Source organism: Theropithecus gelada, chromosome 14 (genome assembly GCF_003255815.1).
Source record: "Theropithecus gelada isolate Dixy chromosome 14, Tgel_1.0, whole genome shotgun sequence".
Classification (NCBI taxonomy): domain Eukaryota; kingdom Metazoa; phylum Chordata; class Mammalia; order Primates; family Cercopithecidae; genus Theropithecus; species Theropithecus gelada.
Window position 1 is genome coordinate 48,984,043 of NC_037682.1, and position 16,318 is coordinate 49,000,360.

Here is a 16,318-nt window from a genome sequence, read left to right on the forward strand (position 1 = left end):
TCCTGAATACCAGTCTCCATCTAGGCCAACTGTAACAGTCACCTCCAGAGCTTTTAAAAAAATGTAAACTCCTGGTCCACTCAAGGAGATTTTGGTTTAGGAAGTCTGGAGTGGGGCCCAGAAATTTGAACTTTATAAAAGATTTTTAGGTGATTATATAATCAGCTAAGTTTTGGTACAACTTTAAACTCTGTAAGAATTCTTTCTACAACATTCTTGGTAAAGAGTCATGCAGTCTCAACTTTGACAACTTCTATTTGATGAGGCAACTTATTTCATTGCTTTAAAAGATTTATCTTGGACTGTACTAGGCACAGTTCTGGGTGGGAGTCTGGGGAGTGCAGCAGCCATGGCCAGCCACCTCGTGCTCAACAACGGTACCAGGATGCTCATCCTGGGGCTGGGCACCTGGAAGCCCCCTCCATGCCAGGTGACTGAGGCTGTGAAGGTGGCCATCGATATTGGGTACTGCCACCTCGACTGTGCCCATGTGTGCCAGAATGAAAATGAGGTGGAGGTGGCCATTCAGGAGAAGCTCAGGGAGCAGGTGGTGAAGTGTAAGGAGCTCTTCGTTGTCAGTAAGTTGTGGTGCATGTGCCATGAGAAGGGCCTGGTGAAAGGAGCCTGCCAGAAGACGCTCAGTGGCCTGAAGCTGGACCACCTGGACCTTTACCTTATTCACTGGCCAACTGGCTTTAAGCCTTGGAAGGATGAATCAGGCAGTGTGGTTCCCAGTGACACCAACATTCTGGACACATGGGCGGCCATGGAAGAGCTGGTGGATGAAGGGCTAGTGAAAGCTATTGGCATCTCCAACTTCAACCATTTCCAGGTGGAGAGGATCTTAAACAAACCTGACTTAAAGGATAAGCCTGTGGTTAACCAGATTGAGTGCCACCCGTACTTCACTCAGGAGAAGTTAATCCAGTACTGCCAGCCCAAAGGCATTGTGGCGACTGCCTGCAGCCCCCTCGGCTCTCCCTATAGGTACTGGGCCAAGCTCGAGGACCCTTCCCTCCTGGAGGATCCCAGGATCAAGGCGATCACAGCCAAGCACAATAAAACTACAGCCCAGGTCCTGATCCGGCTCCCCATGCAGAGGAACTTGGTGGTGATCCCCAAATCTGTGACACCAGAACGCATTGCTGAGAACGTTAAGGTCTTTAACTTTGAACTGAGCACCCAGGATGTGACCACCTCACTCAGCTACAACAGGAACTGGAGGATCTGTGCCTTGGTGAGCTGTGCTTGCCACAAGGATTACCCCTTCCATGAAGAGTTTTGAAGCTGTGGTTGCCTGCTCATCCCTAAGTGACCTATACCTGTGTTTCCTGCCTCATTTGTTTTCATTGCAAAGGTAGTATGGCCTGTGTCACTCAGCAGTGGGACAGCAAACTGTAGAGTGGCCAGCAAACTGTAGAGTGGCCAGCAAGGGTGTGTCCAGCTTGATGTTGGATCTGAAGAGCCCTGTCAGTAGAGTAGAGGTCTCTTCCAGTTTGCTTTGCCCTTCTTTTTGCCCTGCTGGGGAAAGTACAACCTGAATACCCTTTTCTGACCAAAGGGAAGCAAAATCTACCAGGTCAAAATAGTGCAAGTAACAGTTGAGTTTTGACTGCTTGGAACTGTAACCCTTTCAGCAAGACTTCTCTTTGCCTCAAATAAAAAGTGCTTTTGTGAGCTTGAAAAAAAAAAAAAGGTTTATCTTGGACTGAACTACAACCTACCACTTTGTAATTTCCAGCCACAAGTATTGTTCTTTCTTTGGGAAGGAGGAAAAAGAAACTAATTTTGATCAGCATTTACTATATTATATTTGCTGTGCTAGGTATCATTGCCTCTTACTGTATGCTTGAAAAAACTAAGGTAATTTCCTTGGCTGCAAAATGGAGTATCCGAGTAGATCAGCAGTTATCAAAATGTGGCCTGTGGACACAGGGGATCCCTGAGACCCTTTCAGAGGGCGTGTTGTCAAAACTATTTTCATCATAATGGGAAATTGCTAGTTGCCTTTTTCACTGTATTGACATTTGCACTGAGTATGCAGAGCAATTTTGCATTAAAACTGCTGGTGCCTTAGCACACATTAAGACAGTGGCACCAAATTATGTTAGTAGTCATTGAATTCTTTATTATTACCACTCATGAAAACAAACAAACAAAAAGCCAGTTTCACTTAAGAGCATTGTAGATGAAACAGTAAAATTATTAATTTTATTAACTCTTGACCCTTCTTTAATACTCTATGTGCTGAAATGGGAAGTATGTATAAGGCACTTACACTACATACCCAAGTATGATGGTTATCTTGAGGAAAATCACTTGTAATTGAGTTGAACTAACTACTTTTTTCAAAGAACACCATTTTTTACTTGAAAGAACAACTAACAAACACACAATGGTTATTTAGACTTAAAAACCTGGCAGACATATTCTCAAAAATGAACAAAGTGAGCCTGCCTATTTTGAGGAAAGCAAGTGACACTTTTTTGTCAATAAAATTTGAGCTTCCAAGAGCAAATGAGTAGTTTGGAAAGCTTTTACCCACCACCACAATCATGATTGCTTCCCAATACTTAAAAACCTTTCTGATAAGATTGAGTGGTGATATTAAGAAATGTGGTTTTAACAATATTGCATAATAGAACATGTCAATGTTTTAAACTCAGTGAGCCAATGTTTCTCAAATGAAGTAATGTATGGTGTTACAAAGTCAGGTATAGCTAAAAGATCCATTTAAAGGTGATTTGATTTTAGAGTAATGGAATACAAAAAGTTTATTGATATTCAAGTTTTAGATTCCATATTGCAATTAACTTTTGAGAAATGATTACTTGTCAAATTTTGATGTAATATAAAAGAATAGCCACAATTATTTGAAAAGGCTATTAAAACATTCTGCCTCTTTCTATCTGTGTGAAAATGGATACTTTTCATGTACTTCCACCAAACCAACATATCACAACAGATTGAATGCAGTAGCACCTGTGATAATCTAGCTGTCTTTTTCTAAACCGGACATTTAAGAGATTTGCAAAAATGTAAAGCAATGCTAGTTTTCTCTCTCTTTTTTTTATTTTGGAAATTATGCTTATATTTCATAAAATACTTTATAATACTATGTAATAGGTTCATTATTGTTATTTAAAATAACTATTTAAAAAATTTAAAGTTTAATTTCTAATATAGTAAGTATTGATAAATGTAACAATAGCTCTTTGGGACCCTCAATACTTTTTAGGACTGTAAGGGAGTCCTGAGACCTAACCACTGGACTCCATGATCTCCAAGTTCATTCCAACCACCATCATTGAACATGCAACCATTCTATTGTAACATGGTTTCCATAAAGTTTCCCAGCCATTCTCCTCTGAATGCTTTGCCAATGTCCCTTCTAAGTGGTGGCCCTCAATACCAAAATAATATTGAAGAGATATAGGTTGAGCAACATAGAATACATGAATAAGCTATTATGAGGTGGCTTCAATAATAACTACCTTTGGAGATCTTTAAGAATAGGAGAAATTCCTATTTCTTTAAGGAAGCAAGTTCTTCCAGAACAGCAGAGTGGTGGACTAGGTAGCATCTTAAATTGTCTTCCTTGATACCTCACAAATACTCCAACCTTTTGCATTAGGAGACACAATTTTCTATTCAGTATTGTGATGTTTTTAATTATTAACATCTCCATTTAAAAAAAATACTGGACATTAGCTTAATGTCAGTTCTACTGAAAGTCAAATTTTACATTTTATTATTTATAGTTAATTCAAATTCTGCATAATTTAATATGATTATTAAGGAAAAAGAAAACTAAGCATTATGTAGTTCAAGAAACATGGGTTTAATCTAGTAAAGCCATAAGCAAAAAAAGTGATAATAACAGTGAAGAATTGAAATTTTTAAATTGATAGAGCTTTGGAGGAAATAGCAATAGTTTTAATGCAACAATCACATCTCCTGGAAAACCCACTTCAATTTGCATACAGGATATTTTTAATGTGTAATTTTTATTTTGATATATGAAAGACCAGGCATTGATATTTTCCTAAAAGTTAGTTGAGAGAATCAATGCTTTGAAGACAGTTGTTTTAATTCAGTGGCTCACTATGTACAATATTAGTAAAATCAATGCATCAATAAATTTAAAAAATTATTTAATTCTTGACTTCAGTTTTAATCATGCAATGCTACAATTTAATGTAAAAGCAGACAAAATTTGTTACAGGTGTTTTGGAAGCACTTTAGTACTTTAAATAATACCTCAGAATCACTGAATCTCAGGGCTGTAAGGTCATTTAGTACAACCACCCATTTGATACTTGAACTTTCTTGCTAACTCAAATAATAAAAAGAAGGTAAGGGGAGGGGGGTTACTAAAAACAGAAGTGGGTTTGGCTTAAAGACAGGCTTTAGGCAGGATTTAAAAATGTAGCTTGAAAGCTTTTAAAGTCTAATTATACAGGGAGGTGGCAATGTTTTTATTTGCTATTTACCTTTGATCTATTACCTATTTTTGGTAGAGTGGGACAAGCTTTTGTGAAAATGTTTATGGTTTCTTCATTTGATGTTAAGATACTCATTTGAAGTTGCCCTGTAATTTTGAGGGTTTTTAAAACTAATATTAATATTTGGCTTTTGCCCCCAGACTAATAGCAAGTTATCCTAGATCTGGGTGATTTCTTTTGAATCTCTAAGTGATGTACTGGATTTAGAAATAGCTTCCTCATTTTGGCACACATTAGACATGCTAAGTATAAAAAATCTAAATAATATCAAACCATAAGAATAAGAAAGTAAAAATAACCTATGGCACCCTGCCCAATGTTAATATTTTTGTTAAATTATATTTTGTGAAACTTATACATGCATATATATTTGATTTTCACATAAATATTTGATATTCTATAAATTGGTGGGCTTTTATTATACACATATTTTTTATTCAACAATGTATTGTGGCAATCTTTTTTGTCAATAAATATAGATTTATATAATGATTTTTAATAATTACAGGGTAGTGTTATATGTTTGTAGCACAATTTACTTATTCAGTCAATTCCTAATTCTGGCTATTATAAAAAACTGTAGTGAACATACATATTAAATGTGTGTATCTTTTATCATATTTATAATGAGCTCCTTAAGATAATTTTTGAAAGTAGTGTTGAAATCTCAAAGGATATGGACAGTAAAAGTTTTAAAACTTATTATAAAATTGCCATTCAGAAAAGTCATACATTTATAATCCCATCAATAGTACATGAAAGTGCTTATTTTTCCACACTCTCACCAATACCAGTTTTTGTCCAGTTTATAAAATGTTTCGCCAGTATTATGAGTGAAAATATTTTATTTACATTTATTTGGCTATTTGGGAGATTATACACATTTTCATATTATTGGACATTTGCATTTCTTCATTTGTACACTTCTTCTTTGTATCCCTTGTTTTTTTTTTTTTTTTGAGACAGAGTCTCGCTCTGTCACCCAGGTTGGAGTGCAGTAATTCAATCTCGGCTCACTGCAACCTCCGCCTCCCAGGTTCAAGTGATTCTCATGTCTCAGTCTCCTGAGTAGCTGGGATTACAGGTGTGCACCACCACGCCTGGCTAATTTTTGTATTTTTAGTAGAAACAGGGTTTCGCCATGTTGACCAGGTTGGTATCAAACTCCTGGCCTCAAGTGATCTGCCTGCCTCGGCCTCCCAAAGTGTTGGGATTACAGGCATGAGCCACTGCGCTTGGCCCCTTGTGCATTATTATATTGAAGTATATGTAGTAATGCATTTTTTATTTAGTACATTAAGAATATGTTAAAGACTTGCTGACTAAATATTATGGAGCAAATTACCACCATGGTCAGATGTGTAATAGACTATGACCCAGCTCAGATTATTGATTGTTTGAAATCCTTGATGGGAAAGGCCTTTTTTTTTTTTAATTTAAAATTTTTGTGTTCTTACTGTCCAGTGTGATCTTTAACCCATGATCACTCTCTGCTGAATGTATAAATGAGCAAATAGAGAATTGGAACAATCCATGGGTGATTACGTGTTCTGAGGATTCGTTTTACCAAACAGATTGAGATTTTCCAGAACACATAATGATTTGCTCTGGCATTTCCTTCTCTATCTTTTCACATTTGTGCTGCCCTCAGGACCATAGTGACTGCTTTTATTTTTGGAAATGTCTTTTTAAGATAAACTTTCCTAGTTCTTAAAAAAGTACTTATTTCAATTGTGTGTGTATTATTCTTAACTCTTTGCCCCTCATAAAATGTTGCTTGTTTAGCCTTCAGTTATCTGCCTGCAGAAGTATGCATTAAAGTCATTTTAAAAATTATGTAGTAATGAACTCTTTGACCATAGGAACTTATTTTTTAAAATTCTTTGCTCTAAACTTCACCAATAGTGCAAATCAGTTGATAATGAGATTCACAGTTGCTTTAAACATATGTAGCAGGACTGCACTGATATGATGAATAAGATTTATTGACTTTGTATTGGTGTATGTGAAAATATTATTTGTTTTAAATGTCTGGAATCTGACTTGTTCCAAAATTAAAAATATTTCTAGAGTTAGAGATCTTAATTCAAGATAGCTCATTGATTAAAAAATTAAATCTACCCTAACCGCAATATTTTCTGGTCGCATTTTCTTTTAGCTCCCCATCCTTTATGTGGAAGTGAAGGGATAGGATGTATCATGTATCTTGCATAATTCCAATTAATGCTTTTAAAAAAGTATTTGCCAGAAAAGCAAGGTGTGGTATTTTAAAATGTATAAGTACTAAAACTTCTTTTGGATTCTTCTAGAATTTAGACTTTTGGATATACAGCATTTTGCTATAAAATTTATTTAGTGGGTAACTTCTTTGTAAGGAAATTATAATTTATAATTCAGCAGGGGATGGCATGTGAGGATGGTTTGAATCAGAACCAGTACTCTTTGATGGTTTTGGATAATATACACAGTGTGTCCAGGTAGGCTTGTCTGGTGTCCCAGATAAAATTACTCTCCCAGATCCCTAAACAGCAGAAGCAATGAGGAAGAAAAGGGTATAATGCCAAAAATTAATAACAGAGCTACATCCCCCTGGCCAGACTGTCCTGTACTTCTAGCACTGTGAAAATAGGCATTACAGAATTGCTGGAAACTGGTGAAACTAGAGTGGGGAAGCCCTGAGGCACCATTTCCTACAAGGACAAGAAGGTCTAGTGAAGAAGTCTAATGGGTATATTAGCTGTTGATGCTTAAAGCTGTTCAAATGCCCACACCTTTGTCATCTATTAATCTTTAAAAAAATTAAAACAATTTTTTTAGAGATGGGGTCTCACCATGTTGCCTAGGCTGGTCTTGAACTCCTGGACTCAAGCAAACCACTTGTCTCAGCCTCCCAAAGTATTGGGATTACAGGTGTGAGCCACTGCACCTGGCTCTATTATCTATCAATCTTGACTAGAAAATAGAATAAATTACCTGATCATTTAGGTAAAGCATATTTTAGGGGTTGGAGAGGGCTGAGTTAGATATTTATTTCATATTTCATCTTAATTTCAGATGCTATACCTAATCTGTTAAGGTCATTTGTGCTATAATTGCAAAGTTGGGTGCAGTGGTTCCTACAAATGATGTTGATCAAGATCCATTGTTTTTCAGAAGGATTTTATTTAAATCTAGTTAGCTGTAACTAACCTAGATATTTGCTGGCTATATTTAAAAACTGCAGATTGAATCAAACCAGTCCCTAGAGCCTAGGAAAGTTCCTGACCTAAATTAGGAACCCAAGCTCTATTATTATTTTTTGATGACTACTACTCATAGCCATGCTCACATTTTTGAAAGAATACAGCCTCTGTAACAAAGTTTCTTTGTTTTAATGGGGCTAAAAATATGCTGTATTTAGACCAAACAATAAAAATAAACTACCAAACTACCTTCTAATGCATGGGGGTCCTGGATAGAGGAAATCATAGGCATTTAGAGGCATAAAATGACTCTTTGTATGTTAAAAATTTGTATAAGGCTAGCTCTGTGTGTTTGAGTTGCATCTGTTACTTCTTCAGTGAGAATAAAGTATATGTGAGCAAAAGAATTTTGAATTGAATTATGGCTTATACAGAATGCATCATATATAATAGCCTAAGCATCTTATGGGTTCCACACCTAGGTAGAACAAACACTTCATTCTTTCTTATTAATTCTACCTACAAGATATTCCTGTCAGACACATTTAAGATATTCTCTGTGCTAATTCATTTCAACTTGCAGACATATATTAAATGTTTTTCAAATATAAATTATAAGCCTATTTCTTTCTTTCTTTCTCTTAAAAATTTTTTCCCTTTTATTCTTACTTATTTGTACTTTTAACACCTACTTTATTACCGATTTTTTTTTAAAAGAGCAATATTGGATGGAGATCTGGTATTCTTAGATGTAGAACAATGAAATAATTGTTTCTTTTGGCATTATCATTTTGGAAAAAGTTATTAGAGTAGATGGGGATAACTACATGAGTTAAAAATCATATGATTTGTAGCCAGAATGTATACTTCTTTCATAAAGCATATAAATGCAATTTACTTACCCTTTTTAATTTCATTTTCTATTAAATTTTCAGGTCACTTTCATGAATTCAAAGGCAATTTACCAGTGATTTCTGGGTGCTGGGGCTGATATTTTTTGTGCATATTTGTAAGTATTGGTTTATTACTTTTCTCATTGTGCAATGAAACAGTTACAGTTTGTAAACAAGTTCTTAACTCCTAGTATGTGTGATTTTTATTAGTTTTTTTGCGATTGTTTTGTAATTATTATTTTTTGATAAGTGTTTTCTTGGGAGGAGCATACAAAAAAGTACCAGCTGGTAAAAAAGCCTCAATTTATTGTAATTTCCAGTGAAGTAACACAATGCAGGGCCCATTATAATAAGCTTAAAGAATAAATATCTTACTCTTTGAGAATAGGGCTCAATTGTAGGAATGAGTTATCTTAAAGAGTCTAGTCTATATACACATGAATAATTTACACTGATAACTTCTGCTAGTCTTCTGGTTGGCTGTACTTGAAAAGTGCTATGTGCCTGTGCCCATAGAAAATATGTGAGACAGTATAGAATTCAAAGAGCTGTTAGCACATGAGGAGATAATGTACAGGTATATCTCGTTTTATTGCACTTTGTTTTATTGTGCTTTGCAGATTTTTTAAAAAACAAATTAGAGGTTTATGGCAACCCTGCATTGAGCAAGTCTATTGGCACCATTTTTCCAACAGCATGTGCTCACTTCATGTCTCTCTGTTACATTTTCATAATTCTCACAATATTTCAAACTGTCTCATTATTATTATGTCTATTATGATGATCTGTAATTAGTGATCTTGATGTTACTATTGTAATTATTATGGGGCCCCACCAAACAAGCCCATATAAGGTGGTGAACTTGTGTGTATTGTGTGTATTCTGATTGTTCCACCAACTGGCTGTTCTTCTATCCCTCTCCTTCTCATTGAGCCACCCTATTCTCTGAGGCACAACAATATTGAGATTGGGCCAGTTAATAACCCTACAATGACCTCTAAGTGTTCAAGTGAAAGGAAGAGCAGCACATTAAAGAATCACATTAAATCAACAGTTACAAATGACTCAACTTTGTGAGGAAGGCATGTTGAAAGCTGAGACAGGTCAAAAGCTAGGCCTCTTGTACCAGTTAGCCAAGTTGTGAATTCAAAGGGAAAGTTCTTGAAGGAAATGCAAAGTGCTACTCCAGTGAATTATGAATGATAAGAAAGCAAAATAGCTTCATTGCTGATATGGAGAAAGTTTGAGTGGTCTGGATAGAAGACCAAATGAGCCACAACATTCCCTTAAACCAAAGCATAATCCAGAGTAAGGCCTTAACTCTCTTCAATTTTTGTGAAGGCAGAGAGAAGGGAGGAAGCTTCAGAAGAAAGTTTGAAGCTAGCAGAGATTGGTTCACAGGATTTAAGGAAAATAGCAGTCTCCATAACATAAAAGTAAATGTGACACAGCAAGTGCTGATGGAAAAGCTGCAGCAAGTTATCCAGAAGATCTAGGTAAGACCATTGAGGAAGGTGACTACATCAAACCACAGACTTTCAATGTAGATCAAATAGCCTTATGTGGGAAGAAGATGCTATCTAGGACTTTGATAGCCAGAAAGGAAAGTCAGTGCCTGGCTTCCAAGGACAGGTGGATACTTTTGTTAGAGGCTAATGTGGCTGGTGAATTTAAGTTGAGAGCCAATGCTTATTTACCATTCTGAAAATCTTAGGGCCTTTAGGAATTAACTCTGCCTGTGCTCTATAAATGGAATAAGGAAGCCTGAGTGACAGCACACTTGTTTATAGCATGGTTTACTGAGTCTTTTAAGCCCACCGTTGAGACCTACTACTCAGGAAAAAAGATTCCTTTAGAGATGTTATTACTCATTGACAATGCACCTAGCCATCAAGAGCTCAGATGGAGATGTACATGGAGATTATTGTTGTTTTCATGCCTGCTACCTCAGCATCCATTCTGTAGGCCATGGATCAAGGAGTAATTTCAACTTTCAAGTCTTATTATTTCAGAAGTACATTTTGTAAGGCTGTGGTTGCCATACATAGTAATTCTGCTAATGGATCTGAGCAACGTAAATTGAAAACTTTATAGGAAGGAGTCACCATTGTAGATACCATTAAGAATGTTTGTGATTCATGGGAGTAAGTAAAAATAGCAATATTAAGAGGAATTTGAAAGAAATTTATTTCAACCTTTATGGATGACTTTGAAGGGATCAAGACTTCATTGGAAGAGGTAACTGCAGATGTGGTAGAATAGCAAGAGAAGTGGAATTAGAAGTAGAATTAGAAGTGGAGCCTAAAGATGTGACTGAATTGCTGCAGTCTCATGATACAACTTTAACAGACGAGGAGTTGCTTCTTCTAAATGAACAAAGAAAGTAGTTTCTTCAGATGGAATCTGCCCTGGTGAAAGATGCTGTAAACATTGTTTAAATGATAACAAAGGATTTAGAATATTACATAAATGTAGTTGATAAAGCAGCAGCAGAGTTTTAGAGTATTGACTCAACTTTGAATGATGTTCTGCTGTGGGTAAAATGCTATCAAACAGCACTGTATACTACAGAAAAATATTTTGTAAAGGAAGAGTCAATGAGGCAAACTTTGTTGTCTTATTTTAAGAAATTGCCACAGTCGCATCACGAGGTCAGGAGTTTGAGGCCAGCCTGGCCAACGTGGTGAAACTCCGTCTCTACTAAAAACACAAAAAATAGCCGGGTGTGGTGGTGTGCACCTGTAGTCCCAGCTACTCGGGAGGCTGAGGCAGAAAAATTGCTTGAACCCAGGAGGTGGAGGTTGCAGTGAGCCGAGATCGTGCCATTGCACTCCAACCTGGGCGACAGAGCAAGACTCTGTCTTGAAAAAATAAAACAAAACAAAACTAAAAAAGAGAAATTGCCACAGCCACCCCAACCTTCAGCAACTACCACCCTGACCAGTCAGCAGCCATCAACATCAAAACAAGAGCCTCCACCCATCAAAAAGATTACATCTCACTGAAGGCTCAAATGATCATTATGATTTTTTAGCAATAAAGTATTTTTAATTAAGGTATATACATTGTTTCTTAGACATCATGCCATTGTACACTTACCAGAGTACAGTATAGTGTCAACATAACTTATACGCACTGGGAAACCAAAATGTTTGCATGATTTGCTTTATCACAATATTTGCTTTATTGCAGTGGTCTGGCCCAAACCTGCAATATCTTCAAGCCATGCCTATACTAAGGCATACTGCTCTTCCCCATCCACAAAACACCATTATATTTTAAATAATATTTTGGAGAACAAAGGTACTTTTCATAAGTAAAGAAGAAAAATTTCAAGAAAAAATTGAATGAACTTTAAAGATCTATTAAAGTATTTGAAATTAATCAATATATATTATATAGAAGTGGTGCAGAGTGTGTGGCAGGTATTAAAAATGTCTGTGTGTATGTAAACCTATATTTAAGTAACTTGCATTTAAAATATATGTGTATGTGTACATTGTTGTAAACTGTTGGTGTTTAAGGGGCTTTTTTACATTTGATAACAGCAAAGACACAGGAAACTTTCTTTGTTAGTTTACTGCTATAAACGGGTTTTAAAGAATATACTCCTAGGAAATTATTTGAAGTAAGTAATGTTATAAATTAGAGTTTAAATGATTCTGTATTTAAGCAGAGCTATTGAAAATTTATTTAATACCAGCTTTACCTTTCTTTTAATAATAGTATTGATTAGGACAGGCATTTTGAACCAGCTTAAAAAAATAGATATTCATGTTTAATATAGTTTAATACATTTTATGTATTTTAATGCTTTAATAATAAATTGTTATTTTATGACACGGTATCAATTTACATTTTATTATTTTTAGACGTAAGTCTTATGTAAAGCACAAAATTATATAAACTGTGGGGTCATTTAGATTAAACATAAACTTTTAATTTATGCAAGGTATTGTGGTAGGGATTAGGAGGCAAAGAAGATGGAGAAAGAAATATAAAGTATCTTTGAAGGGCTCTTTGTGAAAACAGAGGATTCTAAGGAACTGAACTTATTCTACTGGAAATCTGAGTGAAGGGAAATAATTTTGAGCTGTCCAAATCTTATCTTAGTTGCTTTGTCTCTTTTTTACCTCCTTTCTCTCTTCTTTTATATTATTTAGTCATTCCCTTTAGTAAGTTTTTAGGATGAGTAAAGTTTTTAAAGTGACAAATATAATTACCAGCATTTCAACCAAGATGGCTTTCATTAAAATATAGTTTACATTTCTTATCACCCAAAGGCTCTGTTTCCTGAATTCTTCACTTTATTTCCTCCACCAAGACACATTTAGACTAACTTTGAATGGTGGTGATCCAAGTAGCTGAGCACTTTCTTTTGATTTAACAAAGGGAAAGGCTAAAATTAGAAGGAGCACTGTTGATGTAGTTTCTGTATGGTTATTTCTGGAGTTCCACGTTTAAAAAAAAAAAGGCCGGGCACGGTGGCTCACGCCTGTAATCCCAGCACTTTGGGAGGCCGAGGCGGGTGGATCACGAGGTCAGGAGATCGAGACCATCCTGGCTAACACAGTGAAATCCCGTCTCTACTAAAAATACAAAAAAATTAGCCGGGCGTGGTGGCGGGCGCCTGTAGTCCCAGCTAATCAGGAGGCTGAGGCAGGAGAATGGCCTCAGCCTCCCCAGTGAACCCGGGAGGCGGAGCTTGCAGTGAGCCGAGATCGCGCCACTGCACTCCAGCCTGGGCGACAGAGCGAGACTCCATCTCAAAAAAAAAAAAAAAAAAAAAAAAAAAAAACCCAAAAACTTTTAGTCAGATTTTGTCTGGCCCCTTAGGCAGATGTCATGCTAGTCATACAGGCTTAAAGCAATTATTTTCTGATCTTGAGAATTTACATATGCTTGTTTAGGGCAGGGGCTTTGGTGTTTCTTTGGTCAGTGATCTCAGGTTTTCCTAGGGCCGTGTCCTGACTGCAGAACCTTTTGGTTAAAGAAATATAGCCAGATGATACTATGACTAAGATAAGTCAGATGAAATTAACATGGCATCCAAAATTCCTGAGTTTCTACTTCTCTCATTTGTTATGGAAACTGTCCAACCACTTATACTGAAAGATGAGGCATCTAAAACGATAGAAATATTTATCTCGTCAGGCCTGAGAATAGGCAAATGGGTTCAACGACAATGACTTCTTCTATGAACCTTAATTTTCATGTCCTAGAACTGCTTATTTGCTACATGATCTAAGGCAGAAATTTATACCTCATGGCCATAGGAAGGTTTCTTAGTAAGGTGTGCAAGCCCGTCTATGAGATAAGGAAAATGGGATATTGTTTTGCACATCCATAATGAATGGGCTACACCAAGAGTGTGTGAGAACCGATTGGAATCTTACCTACTCAAATCAACTACCCAGGCCAGAAGAGGAAAACAATGAGAAGGAAAATGGCTATCTCTTCAGAAGCTGCATTTTATTCTAGTGGTGTTTTTTTTTTCCTTAAAAAAATAAAACTTCCTTTTTTTCTTTTCCTGAAGTAGGCATTGTGGAAGATTGCCTTATTTTGCATGTTCTTATCTCACATTTGATTTTTTAAATCTCTAATGAAAAATAATTATGTAATTCGGACCATTTAATTTTACCAGAGCAGTAAATGATGGGTTAAAGAAAAAACAAACAAACAGAAAAACAGACATAGTTTATTAGCTACCCTGCTTTTTCAGGTTACCCAAATCTTTTTAGTAATTTGATAATGAATTCCTGTAAAAAAATTCTATCTTGGCTCATGGTCTCTAATAGCAATCTTTTTCCTGAGGTCTCTGACAAGGATTTTATTGTGTGGTACAAAAAGTGATTATTGCCTAACTCTAGGCTTGAGGCAATAATAATACCAACAGAATATTAAGATAGTATAACACTTGATTCTGCAGACATTTAATTGACTGAATTTCACAAAAACTCTGTGGGATGAGTAGGAATTGTCTTTATTTTTGCAGAGTAGCAGGATTCAAACCTTGAATTCATGGTATAAATTTAGTGCTTCTTTCACAACACCGTGCTGTCCCCTTTCAGAGAGAATTTCAGCTCTCTTTTGTTTTTGATCACTATCTCAGTCTTCACTTGGTTGCTGTATAAATATTTTTGAAATTTTGAGATAGATTAAGTCAGGGAGGATATTGTAGGGACGTTTTTACCACTTACTTCATTTCCTCAGGTTCCTGGACCATTTGGTCCTCCCTGATATTTTCCTACTCCTCTATTCCAAAACTGCCACATGTCATGCTTCAGCTGAAAGTTTTTGAATTACATAGATTTTTAGGAAACAAACAAACAAAAATCACAAAATCATGTCTTTGTGGCATTTTAAAATGGAAAGAAATCTGTTTAAAATTGAGCATAGCCCAGACCAAAGATCCCTCAGTGAGAACATCTGTGATTTTAAGGACAAGTAGGTCTAAGTGCGTTATCTTTAAAAAATATTATTCCAGGCTAATCTTGACATAGAGCAGGTAAATAAAAAAGATGAGCTGTGAAAATCCACAAATAGGGCTTGAATGCCATTTTCCATGACAACGGGAGCTGCCCCATGAAAGCATTAATGCTGGGAATGTAAGGAATTTAAAATTGTGCCTTCTCAGTTTTACAGTTGTATGCTCATGTTAATTAGAGATATACTGACATTTGAAGTATCTACATTAATACACACAGCTACTATACATTTGTGAACTGTGGCCAGAAATCTACTTTAATTGAAAGGAGTTTGCTAATCTGTATGTGTATACCCATTACATTTTAAGCTTTTAAATTTTATATACTAGGGCCCTTAGATACTTGTTCTTTCTGCCCTGTCTACTTTCTGTTTCTAATTTATACCTGAAAGGACAGCCTGGCCTATTTTTAATCTCTTAGTGGTGTTTTGGAGCTGTATTGATGGAATTTTGAGAAAATAATATTTTTAATAGTGGTTTTTATTTGCTGTAGTTTTGAATCTTTTTTTCCCTCTCTGACTTTCTAAATTACTGTTTTTTCTTGCAAACCTTTAAAATGGCCTGCCACCAAAATAAGGTAGGATTTAGGTTTATGAAATTTGCTTCACTGACTCTATTTAAGGACAAAAAAGCTACTCTTCATCGTCACACTATGGTTTTAGTCAGAAAAGCGCAATGTTAGAGACATTAATGGAATAAACAGTGAAAAGGAATTCTGGTTTTTCCAGTATAGCTGAGTTTTATCTTTCAGTCTTCATGTCAAGCCATGTGTCTTAATTTTTGATTTGCAAATAGGTTCACAATAGCTTGATGACTTTTTGAGGTCATTTTTAACCCTAGAATTTTTGCTTTGTCTGTCTTACATTTAAAGGAAGATCTTACATCTATTTTTTGCAAGCTTGTATTTCTTAAGAATCTGTCAGAATTTTTAACCTAATTGTTTTGTGTTTGTTGTCTAATGAAACTCCCGCACTTACTTTTTGGACCAGTCCCTGAATATTACACAAGGCCAGTTAGAAAGAGGCTTCATTTTTGTAGCACCAGAACAAACTGCTCTAAAAAGTTTGTTAATACTCTGGACTTGTTTCATTAAACCATTTTACTGGCACTGTTAAACCACTGAGACCTGGGACCATTAAAATTTACTCAGTTACTATTATTATTATTATGGCCTATTTTACACTTTATTACTTTTTTTTCACTGTACCAAGTTCCTCTGTTCTTTATTCTTTCATGTTGCTTACTACATAT

General features: G+C 35.8%; 1 long non-coding RNA gene and 1 pseudogene across 1 annotated transcript in view; both read left to right on the forward strand.

The window, feature by feature from the left end:
• The window catches only part of LOC112607312, a 283,004-nt gene that overhangs the window by 263,783 nt on the left and 2,903 nt on the right, over positions 1-16,318 (forward strand). Inside the window, exon 5 of the long non-coding RNA XR_003115761.1 lies at positions 8,623-8,696. This is a non-coding gene — a long non-coding RNA (uncharacterized LOC112607312). The remainder of the gene's footprint in view (positions 1-8,622; positions 8,697-16,318) is intronic.
• On the forward strand, positions 350-1,285 carry LOC112607310 (annotated as a pseudogene).